Below are 26,078 nucleotides of genomic sequence, written 5' to 3'. Positions count from 1 at the left end.
TTTTAAAACTGTGAATCACTATGCTGCTCCCTTGTAACATATATATTATTCTACATTAACTATATCTCAATTAAAAAAAAATAACCAAACCAAACCAAAGGTATTAATTTAGATATTAGAATTGTTTCCTTCTGAGGTCTGTGAGGGAAGGATCTGCTCCAGGCCTTTCTCCTTGGCTTGCAGACAGCTGTCTTCTCTCTGTGGCCTCTTCACATCATCTTTCCTTTCTGTGTATCTATCTTTGTGACCAAGTTTCCCCCTTTATAAAGACACGAGTCATATTGGATTAGGGCCCACTCTAATGACTCACTTTAACTTGATTACCTCTGTAAAGACCCATCTCCAAATAAGGCCTCATTCTGTGGGACTGAGGATTCAGACTCCAGCAAATCTTTTTTAAAGGGACACAGTTCAACCTGTAGCATCACCTGTCTCCTAAGTGAGATGCCAGGTTGACAGTTCTTTATCTTCATTCTTTCCTTCCGGACTCCATGGCTTCTGTTGAGAAACCCACTTTCAATGTGTTTTCTCTAAATATAAGTTGTTTCTCTGTCACTGCTTTCAAGATATTTTGTTTTTAGTTTTCATAAATTTGACTGTGATGTGTCTTAGAATGGATTTCTTCAGGTTTATCCTGTTTGGAATTTGTTCAGCTTATTGAATCTGTAGGTTATAATTTTTTTTGCCAAATTTTGGCAGCTTTGAGGAGTTACCGTTTAAGTGCTTTTTCAGCCCTGCCCTCTTTTCTTCCAGGAATCTGATGATACAAATGGTACATCTTCTGTTATAGTCCCACAGATTCCTGAAGCTCTGTTTATCTGTTTTTCCAGTCCATTTTCTCTCTGTTGTTCAGATTTCAGATGAGAAACATCTCTTGTTCTATCTTTAAATTCATGGACTCTTTCCTCCCTGTTCTCCATTCTGCTCTTGAACCCACTTGTAGCATTTTAAACGTATAGTTATTGCCTTTTTCAGTTCTAAAATTTCCAATTGGTTCTTTGTCATGTTTTCTGTTTCTTTGCTGAATGCTTTTTCTTCTTCATTGAAACATTCTACATTTGCATTGGTCCCGGGTGTTTTCATAATTGCTCATTGGAGGCATTTTTATGATAGCTGCTTTAAAATATTTATCCGTAAAGATTATTTATCAAATAATTCTAACGCTTTTGTCATCTTGGTATTGGCATTATTCATTGTCTTTTTTCACTCAGTTTGAAATCTTTTCTATTTCTTCTTGTGATGAATGCTTTTCTCTTGAAAGCTAGACATTTTTGACATTTCTGCATCTTATTTAAACTCTCTGTTTTCACTGTGTCTGTGACTCTGCTCAGGAAAGAAAGCAAGGGAGGCTGCCTCATTTCTGCCAGGTTGAGGTAGAGGTCTAAGTTCCCCACTGGCTTTCCATTGACACCCATGAGGGAGGGCTCCTCGATACTGCTGGGGAGAGTTGGGAATTCTGACTTAGCCACTAAGCATCTGCCAATACCCCTGTAGCTGGTAGAAGTAGGAATGCCTTATTATCGCCTCCCATGTGACCTCTGTCGGTCCCACCAGAGGGAAACAGCTTCTTTACTCTTCGGTGAAAGTGAAAGTTCTGACCCTCCACAGGCTTCTTTTGATGTCACTCCAGCAAAGAGAAGGAGGGATCTTTCATTATTGCCAGGAGAAGCTGAGAGTCCGGGCTCCCCACATAGTCTCTCTTGATACTTCTGGGGAAGGGGGACTGCTCCTGTCTGGCAGAGATGAAAGTCCCAACCCCCTCCTTGGTCTTCTCTAACTTCATTTGCTGCGGCTTCGGGATGCCTCATCACCCCCCTGCCTGGGTGGAAGTTTAGGCTCTCCCCTTGACCACTTCAGGCACAGATGGTGGTGAGGCCACCGTTCTTTCGGGGGGGTGTTGGCTGGAGTGGCTTGGTCATTGTCTAAGAGTTTTCTATCATGTAGGGCTACCCCTTCCTTGATCCTTTGGCTAGAGAAAGCGGGGGGCTTTTTAATCTACCTTTGTGGGTGATGCTGGGTGTGTTTTAGTCACTTAGTTGTGTCCAACTCTTTGTGACCCCATGGATCCCAGGTTCCTCTGTGCATGGAATTCCCCAGGCAAGAATACTGGAGTGGGCTGCCATTTCCTTTTTACTGGGGACTTTCTAATCTACCCTTGTGGGTGATTCTGAGTTGCTGGTTGTTTTAGCTCTGACTTTGGGCTGCGAAGCAAGCAAATAAATGAAAAAACTCAGAGAACTCATCATCTTATTGTTCCTTGGGTCGCAAGGTCCCTAGTTGATCTGTCTTCTGCTCTCCAGCTTTCCGAGTCTTCTTACATTTGTTTTATGTACACTGTCTAAGGTTGATAGTTGTTCACAGTGAGAGGAGTAGGGAAGCATACGTCTACTCCATTTCCCCAGAAACAGAAGTCCCTGGAGACATTATTTAAAGATAAACGTCTTCCAGCGAAAAAGTAAAATGAAGAGGTTGTTTGGGCTAGGGTGGAGGGCAAAGAAAAAGTGATTCCCCAAAGGGTAGAAACAACCAGCTATTTTTTGAGTCTTCGGAAAGGAATCAGGACACGCTCATGAGGATATAACCTACCTAAAAGGCACCCGTGGCCACTTTGAATCTGATAGGCACAGATCAGCTGGCTGGTATAGCTATTTACCTGGTGTGTTTCATGTATGTGAGTTATGCTCCTCTTTCACAGTTGACACCAGTCAACACTGTGCAGAGGGCGTTGGCTTTCCAAAGTATGTCTGCTCTGCTTTATTGTGTTTTCTGCCCTTTCCTCTTGAGAAGCGGTCCACGAGCTTTACATGCATTTCCCTGGAGGGATAATTCTGTTTCTTGCAATTCTTGAAATCTTGGTAGTTATCGAGTAACTGCGATCTCTTGACATCTTGTGTAAAATGTTAGTTATAAGTTCAGTTGGGGGAAACTTTTCAAGATACATTCATACAAAGAAAAATAGAGACCATGGGCTATGTCCACAGAATGCAGCAATTCATTTATTCATAATATAAGCAGCAGGGCAAGTCAGAGGGACTGAGGAAGCGGACCCAAGAAGTATTCTGTCCCTCACTGAAAATGTGTTATTTCTTCCTTTTCCTAGATTTTGCCTTTGGCCTGAGATTGAGTGAACTGAATGTCTGGACTCAGAAACAGTCTCAACCCATTAAACGTGAATTAAAAATAGACAGCTGATACTAAAAGTGGAGGTTAGTAACATAAGTGTAAAATGAATGTAGAATTTTTCTGGCTAAAATAAATTCTTAAAACAAATTGTAATTAAGTATCATAAAATTGTCTTTTTGCTGACTAGTTGATGGACATAAATGTATACACATTTATAGATATTAATGCAAATAGCCATGAAAATATACGTTCATATGTCTACAGACCCATTTATGTTAGCATAGATGCTTGCCCTTGGGGCTAACAGCCAAAAACTATTAATTCTCTCCATGGGAAAGCAATTTTAAAGCTCATTAATTATGCCTGAAATTTACATTTTTATTTTTATTCCAAGCTTTGATTGCAGTCTATTAATACATGAAAATGTGCTTGCATTTTTAAGTACTTCTGGATTTCACAAGCTTTGTTGCCAAAGAGGGCAAAACTCAGTCAACACTTTAATTTACAGTCAAGGAAAAAGGCCTTATTAAATAGAGAAATTGTCTTTGAAGAAATGGTTGGAGTTGAATAAATGTTCTTAATGCCTGCTGAGGCCTTTTTTTCTCTTTTTCTTTTTAATTTAATTTACTTTTTATCAAAGTAAAATAGAGGTTTTAAAAACCCAAAAAGCACCACAAAGCTAAAAAGCACTACATTACCCCAATGCTCTCCACTCCCACATCATTTAATGTCTTATTTTTTTTGAATTTACATCTATATTTTTCAGTCATATACTTACAGTGTCTAATTTTTTTTTAATTTTAGGAAGTATTTAATGAATTAAAATAAAGACAGATTTACTTCTTTCCTTATAGTTTTTGTACCTTTTATCTTTTATTCCTGGCTTATTTCACTGGTTAGGACTTCCTGTATGACATTTAAAGAATTTTCCCTTGTTCTTGATCTTAGGGGTAAAAGTACATTCATTTTTTTTCATTTTGAAGTATGATGTTACTTGTAGACTTTTTGTGGTAATAGATTCCCTTTGTTAAGTTGAGGAAGTTCGCCTCTATTCTCTGTTTGCTGAATTGTGTTTGTTCACTTATTTTGATCATCAATGGGTGTTGAATTTCATCAATTTTTTTCCTGCATCTCTTAAAAATATCATATGATTTCTATATTGTCTGCTGATACAGTGAATTACAATGATTAGTTTAAAATTCTTAAGTAACCATTGGGCCATGATGCATGTTTCTTTTTAAATATTTTGGATTTGAATTGTTAATATTTGGAAAGAATTTCTGTGTCTTTGTTCACACAATATCAGTTTTTAGTTTTCTTTTCATGTAATATCTTTACTGGGTTTTGGTATTAGGATTATGGTGGCCTCATAAAGTATACTGGGAAATATCCCGTCTTTTTTGTTTCTGAAAGATTTGGGGTAAGATTGTTCTTTTTAAAATGCTTGGGAGATTTCAGTTTGAGTCCAGAGCTTTTCAGGAAAGAGGTATTTTATTATAAATCAAATTTGTTTAATAGGTATAGGATTGTCTATAGTTTTTATTTCTTCTAGTGTCTCTTTTGGTAAGCTGTAGTTTTCAAGAATTTTTAATTTTTATCTAATTATTAAAATTATTGATATAAAATTATTCCACATATCTGCTTATTACTCATTAAATATCTGCAGAAGCTGTAGTAATTCTTCTTTTTCATTCCTGATACTAGTTACTTTGTTTTCTTTCTCTTTTTCTTGATTAGTCTAGTTAAGGCTTATTAATTGATTATATTCTTTAAAAAAATTACTATTTGCTGATTTTTCTCTATTGTCTATTTTCTATCTCATTGCTTTCTGCTTATTATTTCTCCTCCTTATTGGTTCTTCTTTTTCTAGTTTCTTTTGGTGGGAGGTAAGAACACTGTTTACATTTTTCTAATATAAGCATCAAAAACTATACATTTTCTTTTAAGCATTGTTTTAGGTGCATCCCACCAATTTTTATTATATTGTGTTCCTATTATATTACAAAACACTTTCTAATTTTCTTTTTAATCCTGTCTTTGACCCACAGGTTATTTAGAAGTATGTTGTTTTATTTTCAAATAATCATGGATTTTTCCAGGCATTTTAAATTGCTGATTTCTAAATTAATTCCGTTGTGGTTAGAGAACATATTGAAGACTTGAATCTTTTACGTTTACTGAGATTTGCTTCATGGACCTAAATATGGCCTGTCTTGGGAGTGCTCCGCGTGTATTTGAAGATAACGTGTATTTTACTACTGGATGGAGTTTTTGTAAGTGGCAATTACCTCAAGGTGGTCATTATTGCTGTTCACGTTTTCTCCGTCCTTACTGATTTTCAGAGTACTCGATCTTTCACTTTTTGAGAGATGAGTGTTGAAATCTCTGACTGTGATTCTGGGTTTGTCTCTTTCTTATTACAGTTGTATCAGTTTTTGCTTCAGGTGTACTAAAACTCTGTTATTAAGCACATAAACATTTAGGAATGCTATGCCTTCTTGATGAATTCATCCCTTAAATTATTATAAAATGTACATCTTTATCCCTGGGTGGTAATTCTTTCCTCTGAGCCTACTTTACGTGATATTTGTATAACCACTCCAGCTAGTTAGTTAGCATGGTATCTTTATCTTTAGCCTATGTGAGTATATTTTAAATGTGTCTTATTCCCCATCCCCAGCCTTCAGCAGCTGCTGCCTTACCTTTGGGGGAAGACTTGCATGCCTCAGAGGCAATTTCTTTCTGCACTCCTGTCTTGTCTTCAACCAGGATCTTTCAAATTCTAATCTATTATGGCAGCCCACTCACAACTATTAATTTTCAGCAGTTAGCCGACTTTTTCCTCCTCCTGTTTCTGGTGGGTTACATCTTCTGATGCCCTTTCAGGAATGAAAACAGCCATAAATCTCTTCACTCCTGCAAACAGCTTTTTATTTTCTTCTGGGTTTTTGTTCATTCAGGTTTCCTTGTGTTTTTAGCTCCATGTGTTTAAAGAAACTATGATTCTGTAGCTTATCCAACTTGTTTCATTGTCAGGTTGATACACTGGTGTCTTTCAGCTGTCTACATCCAAACCAAAAGTCAAAACTTGAATTTTTATTATGTGAGGAGGAAACAAAGTACTCTCATTTCCCACTGCCCTTGGAATCGTCACTGCTCTTGACATATATCTGTCTTTCCTACATAGGCCGATCAAAATTTTTTGTTGAATCAATATTTTTTTCTCACATCATTTTAACTGTGCAATTGTTGTTCATTACTGAACCGCAACTCCTTGTGATGGACTTACTGGTTTCTCCAGGACATAATGAGTAGTGATAAGAATATAGAAAGTTCAGTAAAGGAAAACAAGACCCCAGATTCTCATAGGTTCTTATCAACTCTACCAGATTTGCAAAAACTTACTAAATCTTTTTTTCTTCTAGTTTAATTAAGGTATAATTGGCACACAACACTGTATAAGTTGAAGGTGTACTGCATAATGAGTTGACTTACGTACATCATGAAATGTTTCCTACAATGTTTAGTGAAGATCTTCCATCTCATATGGATGCAAAATTAAAGAAATGGAAAAAGTTTTTCCTTGTGATGAGAACTCTTACGATTTACTCTATTAACAACTTTCATGTAAAATTTACAGATGTGTTCATTGGTGGTGTTAGTGATAAAGAACCCACCTGCCATTGTAGGAGACATAACAGACCTGGGTTGCACCCTGGTTCGGGAATATTCCCTGGAGAAGGAAATGGCAACCCACTGCAGTATTCTTGCCTGGAAAATCCCATGGACAGAGGAGCCTGGTGGGCTACAGTCCATGGGTCACGAAGAGACAGGCATGACTGAGGTGACTGCATACACACGCATGTTACATCCCTAGAATATTTATCTTAAAACTGGGAGTTTGTACCTTTTGGATGTCTTCTTTCAGTTCACCTTCCCCCCCATCCCCTGTCTCTGGTAAAGACAAATTTGACTTTTTTTCTATGGATTTGCTTGAAAAACTTCCTAAATCTTATTCTCTACATGCGCAAACACGTCGAGAATCCTGTTGATTCCATTTTCTCCTGGAGCTTTTCCTCCTGGGACCCTCTGCTGTTCTCTTCTGGAACGACTGTGCCATGCCCAGTGCATAGCTAACAACCTGGGGCTCTAGTTCACTTCTTCCTACGCTGCAACTTTTGTTGCCTCAATTCTTTGTCATCTTTTTTCTTGGTCTATTCTCTTGTTTTGCTGCTGGACAAACACAGGCTGCTGCTGCTGCTGCTAAGTCACTTCAGTCGTGTCCAACTCTGTGCGACCCCATAGATGGCAGCCCACCAGGCTCCACCGTGCCTGGGATTCTCCGGACAAGAACACTGGAGTGGGTTGCCATTTCCTTATCCAGGGAATGAAAGTGAAAAGGGAAAATGAAGTCACTCAGTCGTGTCCAACTCTTAGCGACCCCATGGACTGCAGCCCACCAGGTTCCTCTGTCCATGGGATTTTCCAGGCAAGAGTACTGGAGTGGGTTGCCATTGCCTTCTCCAGACAAACACAGGAGCTGCCTGATAAACAGTGCTTGAGAGGTGAAGAAAAATGTTAAGTCCTCGAATATTTGAAAATATGATTGGCTAATAGCTTGGCTGACTACTGAATTCTAATTTTAAGATTGTTATCCCTCTGAATTTTGAAGAAATGTCTCCTTTGCTTTCTAGCATTGCTAGAAATTTTGCTGTGGAAAAGCCCCATTCCATGCCAAGAACTGTTTTTCCTTTTTCCTCTTTGTAAGCTTTTTAAGGATCCTCTCTATCTGTAAATGTCTGAAGTTTTATGATGAAAAATGGCTGATGAAACTTTTTAATGGACATTTTTAGTCTAGAAACCCATCTGCTTTGGTCCTGGGTAGTTTCCTTTTATTCTTTTCCTCACACTTTCCCTCTTTTAATTTTTCTCTTGTTTTACCTTCTCTAACAGTTGTTATTTGGTTATTGGACCAAAACACTCTAGTTCCTCAATCAGGGATGGAACCCAGGCCCCCTGCCCTGGGGGCGTGGAGTCTTAGCCACTGGACCACCAGGACGTCCCTGTGATTTTTAACATAAAAATGGATTATAATTTTAATAATAGTTTCTCCTTTTAAATGGACATCTTCTTATAGTTCTCTAAGGATATTTTGGTGCTGGTGTTTTAGTCACTAAGTCGTGTCCAACTCTTTGTGACCCCATGGACTGTAGCCCACCAGGCTCCTCTGTCCATGCAATTTTCCAGGCAAGGATATTTTAGGGTCTTCTTTTATTCCTTGGAAATTTTGCTCTGCTTTTTTGATCTTTTTAAATTGCTTCTTTTTATTCTATCTTTCTAGTTTAAATATTTTGGTCTTTCTTCTTTCAGGTGAGAGATTTCCACATTTTGCTTGTTCTTAGCTATTGATTATAATAACATCCATGCATGCATGCTAAATCGCTTCAGTCATGTCTGACCCTGCAACCCCATGTAATAATTAGAATAAGGTATAAAAGTACTGTGTGGATGTGCTGACTAGTGGGCTTTACTCTAGTTCATTCCTATCCATTTCTTAGACAAATGTGAACCTGTCAGTATTTCTACGTGAAGTGAAGTGAAGTGACGTCGCTCAGTTGTGCCTGACTCTGCGACCCCGTGGACTGTAGTTTACAAGGTTCCTCTGTCCATGGAATTTTCCAGGCAAGATTACTGGAGTGGGTTGCCATTTCCTTCTCCAGGGGATCTTCCTGACCCAGGGATCGAACCCAGGTCTCCCGCATTGTGGGCAGACCCTTTACCGTCTGAGCCACCAGGGAAGCCCACACCAGGTCTATCTCCACACCAGACAGGAGATACTTCCAGGTATTTCCTCTCTGGACCAACACACTTGAGAGAAAATACGTAGAAATACTGACAGTGCAGCACTTTCACAACATCATCTTTTAGGATATGAGATAGCTCAACTGGAATTCCATCACCTCCGCTAGCTTTGTTCATAGTGATGCTTCCTCAGACCCACTCGACTTTGCACTTCAGGATGTCTGGCTCTAGGTGAGTGATCACACCATCATGGTTATCTGAGTCATGAAGATCTTTTTTGTATAGTTCTTCTGTTTATCCTGGGATTCCCTGGTGGCTCAGAGGTTAAAGCGTCTGACTCCAATGCAGGAGACCTGGGTTCGATCCCTGGGTTGGGAAGATTCCCTGGAGAAGGAAATGGCAACCCACTCCAGTATTCTTGCCTGGAGAATCTCATGGACAGAGGAACCTGGTAGGCTACAGTCCATGGGGTCGCAAAGAGTCGGACACGACTGAGCGACTTCACTTTCTGTTTATCCACCTCTTCTTAATATCTTCTGCTTCTGTTAGGTCCATACCATTTCTGTCCTTTATTGTGCCCATCTTTGCATGAAATGTTCCCTTGGTATCTCTAATTTTCTTGAAGAGATGTTTTCCTCTATTTCTTTGCATTGATTGGAAGGCTTTCTTATCTCTCCTTGCTATTCTTTGGAACTCTGCATTCAAATGGGTATATCTTTCCTTTTCTCCTTTGCCTTTTGTTTCTCTTCTTTTCACAGCTGTTTGTAAGTTCTCTTCAGACAACCATTTTGCCTTTTTGCATTTCTTTTTCTTGGAAGCGGTCTGGATCCCTGCCTCCTGTCCATAGTTCTTCAGGCACTCTGTCTATTAGATCTAATCTCTTGAATCTATTTGTCGCTTCCACTGTATAATCATAAGGGATTTGATTTAGGTCATACCTGAATGGTCTAGCAGTTTTCCCTACTTTCTTCAATTTAAGTCTGAATTTGGCAATAAGAAGTTCATGATCTGAGCCACAGTCAGCTCCCTGTATTGTTTTTGCTGGCTGTATAGAGCTTCTGCATCTTTGGCTACAAAGAATATAATCAATCTGATTTCGGTGCTGACCATCTGGTGATGTCCATGTGTAGAGTCTTCTCTTATGTTGTTGGAAGAGGGTGTTTGCTATGACCAGCATGTTCTTTTGGCAAAACCCTGTTAGCCTTTGCCTTGCTTCATTCTGTACTCCAAGGCCAAACTTGCCTGTTACTCCAGGTGTCTCTTGACTTCCTACTTTTGCATTCCAGTCCCCTATAAGGAAAAGGACATATTTTTGGGGTGTTTTTGCAATGGCTAAAACAGAATTTTTTTAAAAAAAATAAAAAAGCATAATTCTGATAGTCAGTACAGAAATTATTGAAAGAAGTTAGATCCAAACAGTGTAGATATGTTTAGATGAAATAATTAGGTCATGGTATACCTTGCCCACAGAAGACATTGGCAAGACCAAATCTATTTTAAAAGTAAGGACTTTGAATCCTTTATTATTGTAGCCATAGAAATGAATCCATGTGTCCACTGGTGGATAAGAGAATCTTCCTGCATGTACAAAGCCCCCAGATTTTGGGTCTCTAGTCATTAACCTTTTTCACTTGCTTGAGATGGTAACCTCAGTTCTCTTGGGACAGTTACTACAGTTTGCCTGGGACTCTTGCTCATGAAGTCAAGAATCTTTTAACTCCAAGAAGGTTTAAAGTTGAGTTTAAAGGAGATGAAGTAGGTAGAATCCACAGTAGTATTACTCTTGTGTTAGGTTTAAGAATATTGAAATAATCTTTGTGTGCTTATTGCATTTAATGTTTAAGACAAATTGAAATTCATTATAAGTTTCACTTATTAAATTTACAAGAATTGAGTTATTAGAAAGATTGGCTAAAAAGGAAGATAGTTGAAGGGCTTGAAAAGGAAATTGAATATATTAAATTTATAAATAGAGTTTAAGGTGTTTAATTAACTAAGTTGTAAATTGTTCAACTGGAGTTGAGCAAACATTAATCAAAGGCCATCTTAAATGTGATTGTTGAAAGGAAAGCTAGGTTTTGGAATTTGTACTGTAGATAAGTTAACTATTAATTAAATTTTCAAATAGCAAAAATAGTCTTTTCTGAATCTAGATAATTGCCTTTATAGTAAAAAATAAACAAAGCCCTTCATATTGATCCAGAAAAGGAAACCAAGACGCAAGAGAAGATAAGCAACTTGCTCAAGATTACGGAACTACTAGATGACATGTTTGATTGCCTCCAAAGCCAAAGTACTTAATCATTGGAATTATAAGTGTACAACCTTAAAAACAAAACGAAAAAACACTGTTCAGATATGTATAGTTTAAAAATCCCTTTCAAGAGGGGTGCAATTTAGCATATCACTGCAGCTTATAAGTCTCAATTGTGAAAAGAAAAGTACAGCCACCCCCAGGAGGAGACTTTGTGTGTGTTTTGCTTATACAGAACATTAGACACTCCTTAGGGGTAACATTAAACTATGGACAGTTATTGTTGGAAATTAGCTTATTACTGAAATTAGAAGGAAGGTATATAAACTAGAATGATAGCCCTTGGGGAACATGACCCAGCTAAAAATTCAATGCATATTAATGCAAGAGGGGACAGTTAGAATATTCATTAACCGTTTCTATTTATGCTTCTACTGTCAAACTTTAATATTTAAGTGAAAGCCTCTTTGATTAAAGCAGCAAGAAAAGAAAATGTTTGCAATTCCCAACTAGCTGTCAATTTGTGAGTCTTGACTCTTGTACCAAGGAGCCTGAGTCCACAGCCCTTTCAATGGGCTAAAAATACTGGGAAACAGCCTGATTAGGAAAAGTGAATGGGTTTTCAATTCTCACAGACCTGGATTACAGGACTAGCTTTTCTTTCTTTCTTTTTTTTTTAAAAAAATTAAAGCCGTGTAATAACGGCTATGGTATTAACTTTGCACGCTCAGTATTTGTGAAATAGAAATAATTGTGCCTACCTTTTAGAACTACCCTTGGAGATGTTTTGCTGCTGCTACTGCTAAGTCACTTCCGTCGTGTCCAACTCTATGCTACCCCATAGACGGCAGCCCAAAAGGCTCCCCCGTCCCTGGGATTCTCCAGGCAAGAACACTGGAGTGGGTTGCCATTTCCTTCTCCAATGCATGAAAGTGAAAAGTGAAAGTGAAGTCGCTCAGTCTTTCTGGTAAATCCTTAATCCAAGGAACACCGTAAATGATAGCTATGGTTACCATTATTATTGTCTTCAAGAATGAAGACCTTAACTAAGGCAAATAACTTGACAATCAGAAGAAAATATAAAACTAAAACAATGCATTCGTCTATATATTACGGTGTGTGTGTGTGAGTGTATCAGTGTTTGTGGTATTGTTATTAGGGCTTTCCTGATGACTCAGATGGTAAAGAATCTGCTTGCAATGCAGGAGACCTGGGTTGGATCTCTGGGTCAGGAAGATCCCCTGAAAAAGGGAATGGCTACCCACTCCAGTATTGTTGCCTGGAGAATTCCATGGACAGAGGAACCTGGCAAGTTACAGTCCATTGGGTGGCAAAGAGTTGAACACGACTAAGCAACTAGCACTTTGACTTTCAGTATTGTTATTATTGACTAGAGGGAAAGAAATCTACCAGATCCATTAATTTTCAAAATTCCTACTTCTTAAAAGATGGGATTCCACCATTAACTTCACGAGTGGGTGAAGTTATAGGATCTGATAAATTTATGAGGGCAGACCTTCATTTATTGGATTGTGACTGACCACATGCTCTGTTCCAGACACTTTGCTAAGCACTTCAGCTATAAAGACAGTAAGACACAATTACTATTTGCAGTTTGATAGGCCAATAAATAGACACGTTGTTGGGGCAAGGAATAGCCACTTAATTCACAGTGGCAGCAGACCAGAAAGATGGTGGACTAGTATTCCAAAGAACCATCTTACCCAAGTTACGATTCAGGCTTCTTTTATACTAAAAGGAGAGGGGTGTGGCCAGTGGTTGCATACATTTTTGGTGTGGAATCCTTTGTTCTTGCAGCTCTCCACCTAGGTCAGGTCATGGCGTTCCTTTAAACCTCCAAGACAAATGTTGTTCTTTGTTCTGCAATTTTTTATCTCTAAATGAATGGAGAAGTGTTATGTACCTTTAAAGGTCAGAGCCTGGAGAATGAATTATCCTGTATATTTCAAGATATAGACAATATTGTTAATTTGTAACAAATGTGATAGCATGCAAAAGTTAAAGTAACAGATCCAATATGGAGTCAGATTTGTTCTTGTGGTATGGTTTTTCCAGTAGCCATGTATGGGTGTGAGAGTTGGACCATAAAGAAGGCTGAGCACTAAGGGATTGGTGCTTTTGAACTGTGGTGTTGGAGAAGACTCTTGAGAGCCCCTTGGACTGCAAGGAGATCAAATCAGTCCATCCTGAAGGAAATCAATCCTGAATATTCATTGGAAGAACTGATGCTAAAGCTGAAGCGTCAATATTTTGGCCACCTGATGGGAAGAACTGACTCATTAGAAAAGACCCTGATGCTGGGAAAGATTGAAGGCAGGAGAAGAAGAGGATGACTGAGGATGAGATGGCTGGATGGCATCACCAACTCAATGGACATGAGTTTGAGTAAGCTCCGAGAGATGGTGATGGACAGGGAAGGCTGGCTTGCAGCAGTCCATGGAGTCTCTAGGAGGTGGACACAACTGAGTGCCAGCCCAGCATTTCTCATGATGTACTCTGTCTGTAAGTTAAATATGCAGAGTGACAGTATATACCCTTGACATACTCCTTTCCCGATTTGGAACTAGTCCATTGTTCCATGTCCAGTTCTAACTGTTGCTTCTTGACCTGCATACAGATTTTTCAGGAGGCAGGTAAGGTGGTCTGGTATTCCCATCTCTTTAAGAATTTTCCACAGTTTGTTGTGATCCACACAGTCAAAGGCTTTAGCGTAGTCAATAAAGCAGATGTTTATCTGGAATTCTTTTGCTTTTTCTGTGATCCAGCAGATGTTGGCAATTTGATCTCTGGTTTTGTTGCAGGAAGGGGGCCCCTTCCAGGGTCCAAAACTGGGCTCTTGTCTAACACTCGGAAATGAATTGTCCGAGGAGACACATGTGCTGACAGCAAGAGATTTTATTGGGAAAGGGCATCCGGGTGGAGAGCAGTAGGATAAGGGAATCCAGGAGAACTGCTCTGCCGCGTGGCTCATAGTCTCGGGTTTCATGGTGATGGGATTAGGTTCTGGGTGGTCTTTGGCCAATCATTCTAATTCAGAGTCTTTCCTGGTGGCGCACATATTGCTCAGCCAAGATGGATGCTAGCGAGAGGGATTCTGGGAAGTGGACGGACAAGCGGTGTCTCCTTTTGACCTTTCCCGAACTCTTCCCGTTGGTGGTGGCTTATTAGTTCCGTATTCCTTATCAGGATCTCTTGTCATAAAACAACTCATGCAAATAGTTACCATGGTGCCTGGCCAGGGTGGGCGGTTTCAATCAGTGTGCTTCCCCTAACAGTTCCTCTGCCTTTTCTAAATCCATCTTGAACATCTAGAAGTTCACGGTTCACATACTGTTGACACCTTGCTCGGAAAATTTTGAGCATTACTTTGCTAGCGTGTGAAATGAGTACAATTGTGTGGTAGTTTGAGCATTCTTTGGCATTGCCTTTCTTTGGGATTGGAATGAAAACTGACCTTTTCCAGTCCTGTGGCCAATGCTGAGTTTTCCAAATTTGCTGACATATTGAGTGCAGCACTTTCACAGCATCATCTTTTAGGATTTGAAATAGCTCAACTGGAATTCCATCACCTCCACCAGCTTTGTTCATAATGATGCTTCCTAAGGCCCACTCGACTTTGCACTTCAGGATGTCTGGCTCTAGGTGAGTGATCACACCATTATGGTTATCTAAGTCATGAAGATCTCTCTTGTATAGTTCTTCTGTGTATTCTTGCCACCTCTTCTTAATGTCCTCTGCTTCTGGTTCCTCATTTCTCCTTGAATGGTAGCACAATGGGGACTGAAAGAACACTTGCTTTTCCAACAACCATCCCTGGCAAAAAAACTCTTAGGTCAGGAAACAGCCTCTAAGACAGAGATTTTAGACTGCGCAAGAGTGTGTGTGTGTTTTTTTCTGTTTCCCTGCAGTATTGTTTTTAAGGAGTTATATAAATTTGCCTGGTCCTTGTTCCAGGTTCCTGGCATAGAGCTTCAAAAACACTTGGAATTTCCGGAGGGATAGGAGTGTCTTTGTTATGCTAATGAGGTGAGTCAGGATGAGGCCCTAGAGTTTCAGGATGCGGACTGGATAAGGGCTGGTTGGAAGGAATGATGCTAAAGCTGAAACTCCAGTACTTTGGCCACCTCATGCAAAGAGTTGACTCACTGGAAAAGACTCTGATGCTGGGAGGGATTGGGTGCAGGAGGAGAAGGGAACGACAGAGGATGAGATGGCTGGATGGCATCACTGACTCGATGGATGTGAATCTGAGTGAACTCCGGGAGTTGGTGATGGAACAGGGAGGCCTGGTGTGCTGCGATTCACGGGGTCGCAACGAGTTGGACACGACTGAGCGACCTGAACTGAACTGAACTGAAGAGAAGGACCAAACGTGTGATTAAAAGGCTGGGTTTTTGAGCTAGCCAGACTGACAAGAGGGAAGGGAGGCTGGAAGAGAGTTTAATCATGTGTGCGATAATTTAACCAATCGCACCTATATAAGGAAACTTCCTAAAAACTCTGGAGTCTTCTAAAAGCTCAGTGGAGTTAGAAGAGGGCATAGAAACTGTCTTACCTTCCAAATCTTACCCTATTCATCTCTTCATTTGGCTGGTCTTCCTGTGTGTATCTTTTGTAATAAAAACTATAATAATAAGTAGAGTGATTTCCTGAGTTCTGTGAATCCTTCTAGTGAATTATCAAACCCAAGGAGGTCATGGGAAGCCCAAATTTGTAGCCGGCTGATCAGTATTGTGGTGGTCAGGAGGTTCCCAAGACTTGTGCCTTTGGGGAGACTTGTGTGCTAGGATGGGTCATATGGAAGATTTCCCACATAACCTGTTGGGGTCCCCTTAACTCTAGGTGCTTAGCAGAACACTCAGTTGATGCTGGAGCCATGGGGTCTTAAGGGAGAGCAGGCATCTCAGCAATACCTGTGAGGAAGTGAGGAAGCAAGATTGGGCAGAGGGGAAGTTGAAATGCAATGCGGGTGAGAAGAGCATCAGCTGACCCATGAGGGACTTTGAAACTTGAATGGCCCTTGTGAAGGTTGCTCAGTCGTGTCTGACTCTTTGCAACCCCATGGACTGTAGCCTGCTAGGCTTCTCTGTCCATGGAATTCTCCAGGCAAGAATACTGGAGTGGGTAGTGTATCCTTTCTCCAGGGGATCTCCCCGACTCAGGGATCCAACCAGGGTCTCCTGCACTGCAGGCAGATTCTTTACCAGCTGATCTACTAAGGAAACCCAAATGGCCCTTGAGGTATCTTACATTGAAAGAAGAGCTCTGGCCGTTTGAATCCTACATTTTGACCCTCAGGGAAGGGGGAGCATGACCTATGCAGAGGACAGTTCTTGGGAAGGGACTCAGCTGTAAACCACAGCACCCCACATTCATAGAAGCTGGGAACATAAGAGTCCTGATCTTGAAGGGGATTTGGGGGTGGTAACCACAACATCTAATATACCAACTCAGTTATGTACAGCTATCCATGTGCTGAACATTCATGCTTGTAATATTAAGCATCTACACATATACATCTTTTCTCGATGGTCCGAAATAAAGTCAGCACCTTCCCTTGCTCTCCCTCTCAAAAGATGCTGAGCCAGATTCTCCTCAGAAAGAATGTGTATGATTGCTGCAAGTTTTTCCCACTTATAAGCCAGCCATAATTGTGTTGATAAAAGAATGTCATTCTTCATGTAATCTTTTGAAACCTAACTGTCCAATTAGTTGCATATTACTGTAGTTTATTTGTTTTGACTGCTACATAATATCTGTCTCTCTGACTATATTACAGTTTATTCATCTATTCTCCTGTTGAGGACATTTGGAATTGTTTTCATGCTTTTAGCAAATCATGCTTCTGTGAGCATTGTTTATACCTGTCTCCTGTATATGTGCAAAGAATCTCTCAATATAAGCTGAGGATGCATTGTTGGATAATAAAATCAGTTAACTTAGGAGACAAAGCCTGTTTTCCAGTTGACAGCCCCATCAGCAATGTAAAAGAAAGCCCATGGATTCACATCTCCTCTGACACTTGGTATTGTCCAACACATTCTTGAAACAATTTTTGAAAATTGGATGAGTCATTGTGGTCTTGATTTTAACCTCCCTGATCTCCAGTGATGTATATCTTCTCAGGCATTTATTGACTGCATTTCTTCAGAAAAAATATCTATGTGTCTTGTTGACATTTAATTCCTTCTTGCAATCTTAAACCTTCCCATTAAGATCACTGTCTTTAATGGTTTCTTTAGAGCGGTACTGCCGGTGGCAAACCCTTTTCACTTTGTTTTTGGAAGTGTCTTTATCTTTGTCCTCATTCAAGAAAGACAGTTTCATCTTGAACAGAATTCTACACTGGCAGCTACTGTCTTTCAGCTCGCTGAAGATGCCACTCCATTGTTTACAGACTTCTGTTATTGCTGTTGAGAAGTTAGCTGTCAGTCTAATTATGGATCCTTCAAGAGCAATTGTATTTTCCTGAGTGCTTTTTGTGTGTAGATAGATAGATAGATAAAAATACAGATAGATGATCTAACCAGGCTGCTCCATCCGTGGGATTCTCCAGGCAAGAATACTGGAGTGGGTTGCCATTTCCTTCTCCAGGGGATCTTCCCGACCCAGGGATCAAACAGAGGTCTCCCACGTTGTGGTCGGATGCTTTACCCTCTGAGCCACCAGGGAAGCCCTTTGTATCAGTTAAGACAATATTATTTAGGTATTGACCAATGATTCATCTTGTAAACAGATGTAAATGAATGGTATTATTAAATACAGTATAGTACTATATTTTCTCTTCCTTATGATTTTCTTGACAACATTTTCTTTTCACTAGCTTACTTTATTGTAAAGAATATAGTATATGATACATATAACATTCAAAATATGTGTTAATCAACTGTATATGTTATCAGTAAGACTTTTGATCAATAGTAGGCTTGCAATAGTTCATTTGGGAGGAGTCCGAAGTTACAAGTGGATTTTCAACTGTGCAGGGTGTCAATACCCCTAACCCTCACATAGTTCAAGGGTCAACTCTATATCGTATAGAAAGAGATTCATTTTAAGGAATTGGCTCACCCAATTTTGAACACCAGCAACACCAAATTTTATAAGATGTGCAGACTGGCCAGAGACTCAGGAAGAGTCTGTGTTGCAATTCAGATTGTCTGCTGTAGAATATTTTCTTCCTTGGGGCAGTCTGTCTTGCTCCATTCAGGCCTTCAACTAATTGGATGAGGCCCACCCACATTACGGAGGGCTATCTGCTGTAGTCAGCGCCCACTGATTTAAATGGTAATCTCTTCCAAAAACACTGTCACTGAAACATCCAGAATAGTGTTTGACCAAATATCTGGGCAATGTGGCTCAGCCACTTTGATGTATAAAATTAACTATCATAATAGTTGAAGAAAAGGAGTCTTGGAGGAATTCAGTGATTTGCCTGAAGTTCCAACTCTCACAGCCATACACTATTGTCAAGGAGGGGGAATTTCCCCTTCTACCTCTCTTGAGTTCTTGTAGCTGGACTAATAATAAAACTGACAAAAGATGGATTAACAGGAGAAAAAGAAACAAATTTTAATTCTTGTGCATAGGGATCTTATAGAAAGGGAAACTGAAAAATGGCCAAAGCAGGCAGCTTTTATATTTTTTAGACAGAAAAACAATAAATTTGTTAAGAACTGACAGGACAAAAAAACTTAGGTTTTGGGTGTTCAATTAGTAAAGAATTTAAACAGAGTTTGGGCTTGAGGCAGTCAATTAAGGAAATTACAAGGTTTGTTTATACAGGCTTCTTGGCTCGAATTCCCTATTTCTAGTGATAAGGATGTCTTTCTACTGCCAGATTCGGGGAGTGCACGTTTCTCACGAGATTTATTTCCTGCTTTCAGAGAAACAGAAAGGAGAGTCAGAGTGCTCCTTCTACACTGACTGTTTCTTAAGTAATTTTAATTCAAAATAATGCATATGCTATGAGGTATATTTGGGGGCCACCCACCTTCGGACCCAAGACTGTTACGTGTGTGCTCGCTCAGTCACTCAGTCATGTCGGACTCTTTGCGACCCCATAGACTGTAGCTCACCAGGCTTCTCTCTCCATGAATTTTTCCAGGCGAGAATACTAGAGTGGATTGCCGTTTCCTACTCTGGTTGGGATCTTCCCAGCCCAGAGACTGAACCCAGGTCTCTTGCGTCTCCTGCATTGGCAGGTGGACTCTTTACCACTGTGCCACCTGGGAGATCCAACAGTTATAGTACAATAAGAATTGCTCTCCAGTGAGGAATAGGTAAGAGGTTTTTACTGAGAGGAGAGGAGCCCATGAGGGCAGGAGCATGACCCTGCAGTCAGTAGGCCTGCATTCCACGGCTCACTCTGCCACAGCTTCCATTCACGAATCCACCGTCTCTAAATTTGTAGAGATTAAATAACGCTGAGCAGAGGACTCACCGCTTGTATTCAGTCATTGCTGACCAATATATAGTTTCTAGGATAAGACACCTTGCAAGCAGTAAACGTGGTAATTCACAATGCAGTAGAGATGTCACACCTAAGAGTGTCTTGAGAAAGATGCTCAAACACTTGAAGAATAAGTGAACTGCCTTAAGGTGCTTGGTCACCATCTGTTTGGTTATATACATGAATTTTTAAAATTTCTTCAGAGCTGACTTCACCTCTGTATATCCCCCTGTTGATCTGACATCCCAACCTGCATGTCATAGAGACAGCTAACATCTAACACCTAATCTGAGTGGTTGGCTCTCCCTGTACTTCCAATTCCCAAAGCTGTTGTTCTGGCACATCTTCCCCATCTCAGGAAGTGGCACCTTCCAGGTGCACATCCAGGAGCCTAGAAGTCATTCTTGGCTTTTCCTTTACCTGAAGCTCACATCTAACCCAAAGCGGACTTTGTCAATTCTGTTTCCAAAGCATATCTCAAGTTCGTCCGTGTGTCTCCATCTTGCCTGCTGCCACCTTGACCCTGCCATCAATATTGCTTCCCTGGACAACTGGTACAGTGTGCAGATAGTCTCCAGGGCCTAGTCAACTCTGCTGCCATCAAAAGGAATCTGCTCAAATGTAAACTGAAACATAACATTCACTAGCTTAACATTCTTCTTCCGTGGCTCCCTGTTATCCTTACAGTGGACCCCATGGTCCTGCCCAGTTCTCCTCTGGTCCGTCAACTCACTTTCTTCTTCCTCATGACGCCTCTTCATCACTAAGCTCCAGACACACTGCCTGCCGTCTTCCTTTCTGTTCTCCAAATCCTCTAGCCCTTTCTTTGATCTCAGGCCTTTGCACATGCTGCTCCTGCACCGAGAACTTACTCCTGAATCGCAGGCTGACTCTTCCAGCAACTTTGTTTCAACTAAAATATTTCCTCCAGAGATTCCCTCTCAGCCACTCATTTAAAGTAAACCTGTCCTCCAAACCACCTCCCCAACACTCAGCCTCCCCGACTTGTATGATAACCTAAAAGTGGTTATCATAATTAGCTACTTTTTAAATCACTTGACTATTTATTTCTATTTTGTCTGGTCTTTCTTACTAGAATAACATTTGATGAGAGTAAGGATCATCTCTGCTTTGTTCACCATTATATCTTCCATGCCAAGCAATGTAGTTGGTGCTCAGTAAATAGTGAATTAATGAAAAAGTGAAGACTTTTTTTTAAAAAAATGTCAAGTTGTACTCTTGAATCATAGGCTTGGAATTAATGCTTCTCTGACTCCATGAGTTTCAATCGTACTTGTTTGATTTTTGTGAGAGTGGCTTTCCTCTTTTTCCTGGATGTGTGGGAGGGGGTAATTGACTTCTATAGATGTGCTTCTAGTCATTTGTGTCCTTATTACAGTTTTCCCAACTCCTGGCTCTTTTTAAATACATGTGGGAAGCTTGCTCTATAAAAGAACTTTCTATTGTGAATCTTTTTTTTTTTTTTTTTGCAAATGGAATGACTCATTCACTGATTTCTTCTGGACTAGCTTAAAGACAGATATACCTGAACTGCATCCATTTATATTTGAAAAACTTTGAAATTCATTTGACTTTGCGTGGTAGCTCTCAGTGGTCCTCAGCCAGACTGACTTGATGCCTTGGGGGCTCTGTTCCTGGCTTGATTTGCAGGGCTAAGCCAGGTTTTCTCATCCAGCTCCCCAGACTCATGATTAGCCCAGCCTGAGAATGATATTAGGTTTCTCCCCCAGAGAGTCATCTCTCTGCTAACTGAAATGACACAAAAAGCAACGAAGCTTTGACACAGAGGAACATTATCATATTCGTGATAACTCGAGAAGCCTTTGTGATCACTTATGGTTAATTGTCGTCTGACTCACTCCGGATTCTTTATGCAAATCCACTAACCCACCCTTGTATCCCCACACCCCTGCTAGCCCTTAAATGCCAGGCTGGTGCCAGCTCCCTCTGAGGCCAACTAAAGGGAAGGGAGGTGCCCCTTCCCTCTACCCTGCTGATGCTCAGCCTCACGGTTCTCCCTCTGGACCCTGGGCTCTTGTGCAGGTGTTCCCACCAGCCTTGATGCAGCACTTGGCTCTCCTATCCACATTTTGGACCTTGGCTTCGTACCCAGCCTCTGGCCTCTGCCATCTGTTTGCTGGCATCTCCCGCAGACAGAAATAAGTAGTGCCCACCCCCAGCCCAGCATACCCCCAACCCCATTACCACTTCTGCACACTGGCTGCCTAGCTGGGCCCCACCCTGGACAAGCTCCCCCTACTCTGCAGAGGCTGGGGGACTGGAGGAGACTTTATCAAAGTCATCCTTAATGAGGGGAAAGATAGACAAAGAACATGCTGTTTTTTGGTGCTTCAGAACTGCCCAGAGAAGAAAAGAAACTAAACCTGGGTGTTGGGGAGCAGAATTTCTTACTTAACCGTAACTGTGCGTGGGCAAGACCCATCGCATCTCATGACTCTCCCATCCACGCTGCCACCTCCGCTGTGACTGCAGGCTCTTCTGTCCAGAATGGGGAAGTGTTTCAACATCAGTGCCACCCAGTGCCTGGTGAGCATCCAAACAGCAGGAACCCCCTGCAGCAGTTGGCTCTGTGGCCCACCAGGCATTTACTGAATCCCAACGAAGTGCCAGGTAATGAGCTGGTGACAGCCACATTAAGGCGTAATCTCTGCCCCCAAGGAGCTCACAGTCTGGGGAGGGACTCATACAACAAAGCAAACAGTTCCCTAACAATGATAGTTGCCATGAGAGCAATTATACAAAGAATTATTGGCACAGAACGGATGCGACTGTTATCTTTGCTTGGAGTAGGGTGGTGGGGATCAGGGAAGGCTTCACAGAGACGGTGACCCCCTAAGCTGGATCTTGAAGAAAGAGCTGGAGTTTTCCAGAGAGCAGAAAACCAAGGGCGTGCTATCATTGAGACATGAAGGCAGGAAGGGTTGGTGGGAAGGTGAATTTTTCAGGCCACAAGGAAAGGAGGGAACAGAATTAGAAGAAACTGATGGACAGGCTACAACCAGAATTGGGATGTGAAAGGAAGTGGGACTTCATCTACGGGAAATAGTGGGGGAGGGGGAGGACTTCAGAATTTTAAGTGGAACAACGACATAAACAGGACTAGGTTTTAGAAAAACCTCTCTGTCAGCAGCAGGGGAAGAGGTTAAGAGGTTGGGGGCAGGGTGGGGCAGAGAGGATAAGAAGCTGACATGGGAAGGAGCAGGAGAGCAGCTTGGAGGCTGCTGTCTGGTTCTGCTGTGTAGCAATGAGCCCCTGACACGGGCGGTGATATTGAAAGTGATACAAGAACAGAGCCCGGAAAGAGTCTGCAAGTAGAGATGGAAGGATGCGATGACGGCTTGACAGGGAACAAACAGCAGATGGAGGAGCAGGGGACAACGTCATCCCACCTGCCCTTTGTAAATTGCTCATGTCTCTCAGGACACATGGACACATGTCATTATTTTGTTTTGGATTTTGGGGGTTGTAGCCCGTTTGCTCTTTGAAACAATCCTCAAAGTTATAAGAAAAATTGCAGACACAGAAGAAAGAACTTTCCCCCCCAAACCACTTGAATAAGTTGTCAACACGATGTTCCATCAACTCTGAGCTCTAGTGTATTTCTGTACACAGGGCATTTTCCTCCAGAACCACAATGTAATCCCCGAAGTCAGAAGGCACGTGGGTGCATTACCAGTCTAACCTTCACACCTCATTCACATTTCCCTAGTTTTCCCATCATGTCATTTAGAACGAAAAGGACACAGTCCAGGATCACACGTTGCATTTCATTGTCATGTCTGAGCAGTTCCTCGGGCTTTCCCTGTCTTCATGACCTTGACCCTTTGGAGATTTTCAACTGGTTATGTTGTAGAATGTCCTTAGATGTGCTCTCACTGTTGGAGAAGGGAGTTAGTCCTTCACGATGAGATTTAGGTCATGCTTCTTTGGCTGGAACATCCGAGAACTGATGTTGAGGCCCTCATGTTGACTACTTTTGGGTGGTACCTCACTTTAGCAATACTGGTCATATTCACTATGATCACTTGATTAAGATGGTCTAGTTCTCTGACCTCAACATCACATAGCCTATGTCCTCATGGACATGTAGGTATTCCAAGAAATGAAAGTTATTACTCAGGTTAAACATGTATCTTCAAGGAATGTAATTGTAATAATAAAAATGTGCTTCAGCTACTGACTCACAGATGATCCTTGTGGTCCCTGAGGCTTCCTAAAAGAAATACATGATGTATATATCCAGAGCATCACCTAGATGCAGACATCATTTGTCTAGCTCCTCCCTACTCCCTCCATCAGTGATTCACCCAGAGAGGAAAAAGAATGAGTCCTTTCTCTCTTCCAGCAGAGGAGACCTTTCCTTGAGATTTACCCTGGCAGGACCTTTTTTGGAATGTCCTAGGTAACAATTTGAGCTCTAAGAATCTAGAGCAGGAGTATTCAAAGCACGGGGATGGCAGCAGCATTCCTGGGAGCTTGTTAGAAATGTCAGTTCTTGAGTCTCACCCAAACCACCTGAAGCGGCATTTGGGGGTGGATCCCAGGCTCTCCAAGGCATTCACATACTCACCTGCTCTAGTGCTTTGGTCTGGGTTCTGGGATCCTACATTTCCAGCAGATGCCCAAGTGATTCTGAATCTCTGGCTCCAGAGACTGCAAATTGCATACCAAACCTGGGATCTCCCAAATCAGAATCTGCGTTTTAATCAGATCCAACAAGGCTCAAATGGCCATTAAAGTTGGAGAGGCACTGCCCAAGTGCTATCTCTTCTGAGTTGTATCCACAGCCCTTGAAGAAAGTCAGAAAACAAAATGCCTCTCTGAGTTGCTTTGCAGTCAATTGAAATGAAATTAAGCAGGTGGTTGTTGTTCAGTTGCTCAGTCGTGTCTGACTCTGCAACTCCATGGACTGCAGTATGGCAGGCTTTCCTGTTCTTCACTATCTCCAGAGTTTGTTCAGACTCGTGTCCATTGAGTTGGTGATGCCATCCAACCACCTCATCCTCTGCTACCCCTTTCTCTTCCTGCCATCAATCTTTCCCAGCATCAGGATCCTTTCCAGTGAGTTAGCTCTTCACATCAGGTGGCCAAAGTATAGGAGCTTCAGCTTCAGCATCAGTCCTTCCAATGAACATTCAGGGTTGATTTCTTTAGGACTAACTGGTTGAATCTCCTTACAGTCCAAGGGACTCCCAAGAGTCTTCTCCAGCACCACAATTCAAAAGCATCAATTCTTTCGCGTTCAGTATTCTTTATGGTCGAACTCTCACATCCGTACATAACTACTGGAAAAACCATAGTTTTGACTATGCAGACTTTTGTCAGCCAAGTGATGTCTCTGCTTTTTAATAAGCTGTCTAGGTTTGTCATAGTTTTCCTTCCAAAAAGCACGTGACTTTTTATTTCATGGGTGCAATCATTGTCTGCATAAATTTTAGAGCCCAAGCAAATAGAATCTGTCACTGTTTCCACCTTTTCCCCATCTATTTGCCATGAAGTGATGGGACTGGATGCCATAATCTTTATTTTTTTAATGTTAAGTTTCAAGCTAGTTTTGAAATTAAACAGGTACTTTAAGTAAATATCTTTCCAGGTTGATAAATTAATTAATTAATATTATTAATTGGGGATTAGTATTTTAAGAATTTCTTACCAAATTGGGGCATTTGCACATGCTTTTCTCTCTCTGGAGTGATTTTTCCGGATAATCATAAGATCTTGTCTCAATGTGTCACTTTCTCAGGAAGGTATTTACTGACTGCTGACTAGGCCGAGTCCCATGGTATGTGCTTTCTTAGCTCCACAAGTTGTAATTTTACATAAATTCATGCCTGTGTCCTCTTTTGTAAATGCATAGGAGTAGGTACCATGTCTCATTTTGCTCACTTTTATGGTTTACCACCTAAGACCATGTCTGGTCAACAATAGGCTCTCGATAAATATCTGTTAAATGCAAGATTTCAGTAGGAGCCTCAAAGATAAGCCCTAATGATTCCCTCATCCTGGCATTCATGCTGGTATATAAATTCCCTCCTTTTGATTGTGGGCTGCATATTGTGACAGAATAATGAGCTATCACTTTCAAGACTAGTTACAAAAAGACCATTGCTTTCTTTTTCATACCTTCTCTCTTGCCTGTCATTCTAGAGGATGACAAGCTATAAACTAAGATACCTTGTAGAGAAGTTCACTTGGGAAGGAACTCATGTCTCTGGCCAATAGCCGGTGAGAAACTGAGATCCACCAACAATATGTGAACGAGTGTAAAAGCAGATCCTCACTCAGCTGAACCTTCAGATGAGACCTCAGCCCTAATTAACACTTTCACTGCAATCTTGAAGAGACCCTGAGCCAGAGCCACCCAGCCAAAGTGGACCCAGCTTCCTG

At 41.1% G+C, this 26,078-nt stretch overlaps 1 long non-coding RNA gene across 3 annotated transcripts in view; it reads left to right on the top strand.

Moving 5' to 3' along the window:
• The window catches only part of LOC138430874 (uncharacterized), a 318,052-nt gene that overhangs the window by 204,971 nt on the left and 87,003 nt on the right, over positions 1-26,078 (top strand). The window contains exon 7 of one of the 3 annotated variants that reach the window (XR_011253433.1): positions 3,101-3,206. The exons of 1 other annotated variant lie outside the window; for it this stretch is intronic. This is a non-coding gene — a long non-coding RNA (uncharacterized lncRNA). Of the gene's footprint in view, positions 1-3,100; positions 4,513-26,078 lie in introns of those variants that run through there. One more of the 3 variants, XR_011253434.1, reaches the window with a different exon arrangement.

Source organism: Ovis canadensis, chromosome 26 (assembly GCF_042477335.2).
Source record: "Ovis canadensis isolate MfBH-ARS-UI-01 breed Bighorn chromosome 26, ARS-UI_OviCan_v2, whole genome shotgun sequence".
NCBI classification, from domain to species: Eukaryota; Metazoa; Chordata; class Mammalia; order Artiodactyla; family Bovidae; genus Ovis; species Ovis canadensis.
Note: the sequence above shows the minus strand (reverse complement) of the source record. Positions and strands in the feature narration are given on the sequence as shown.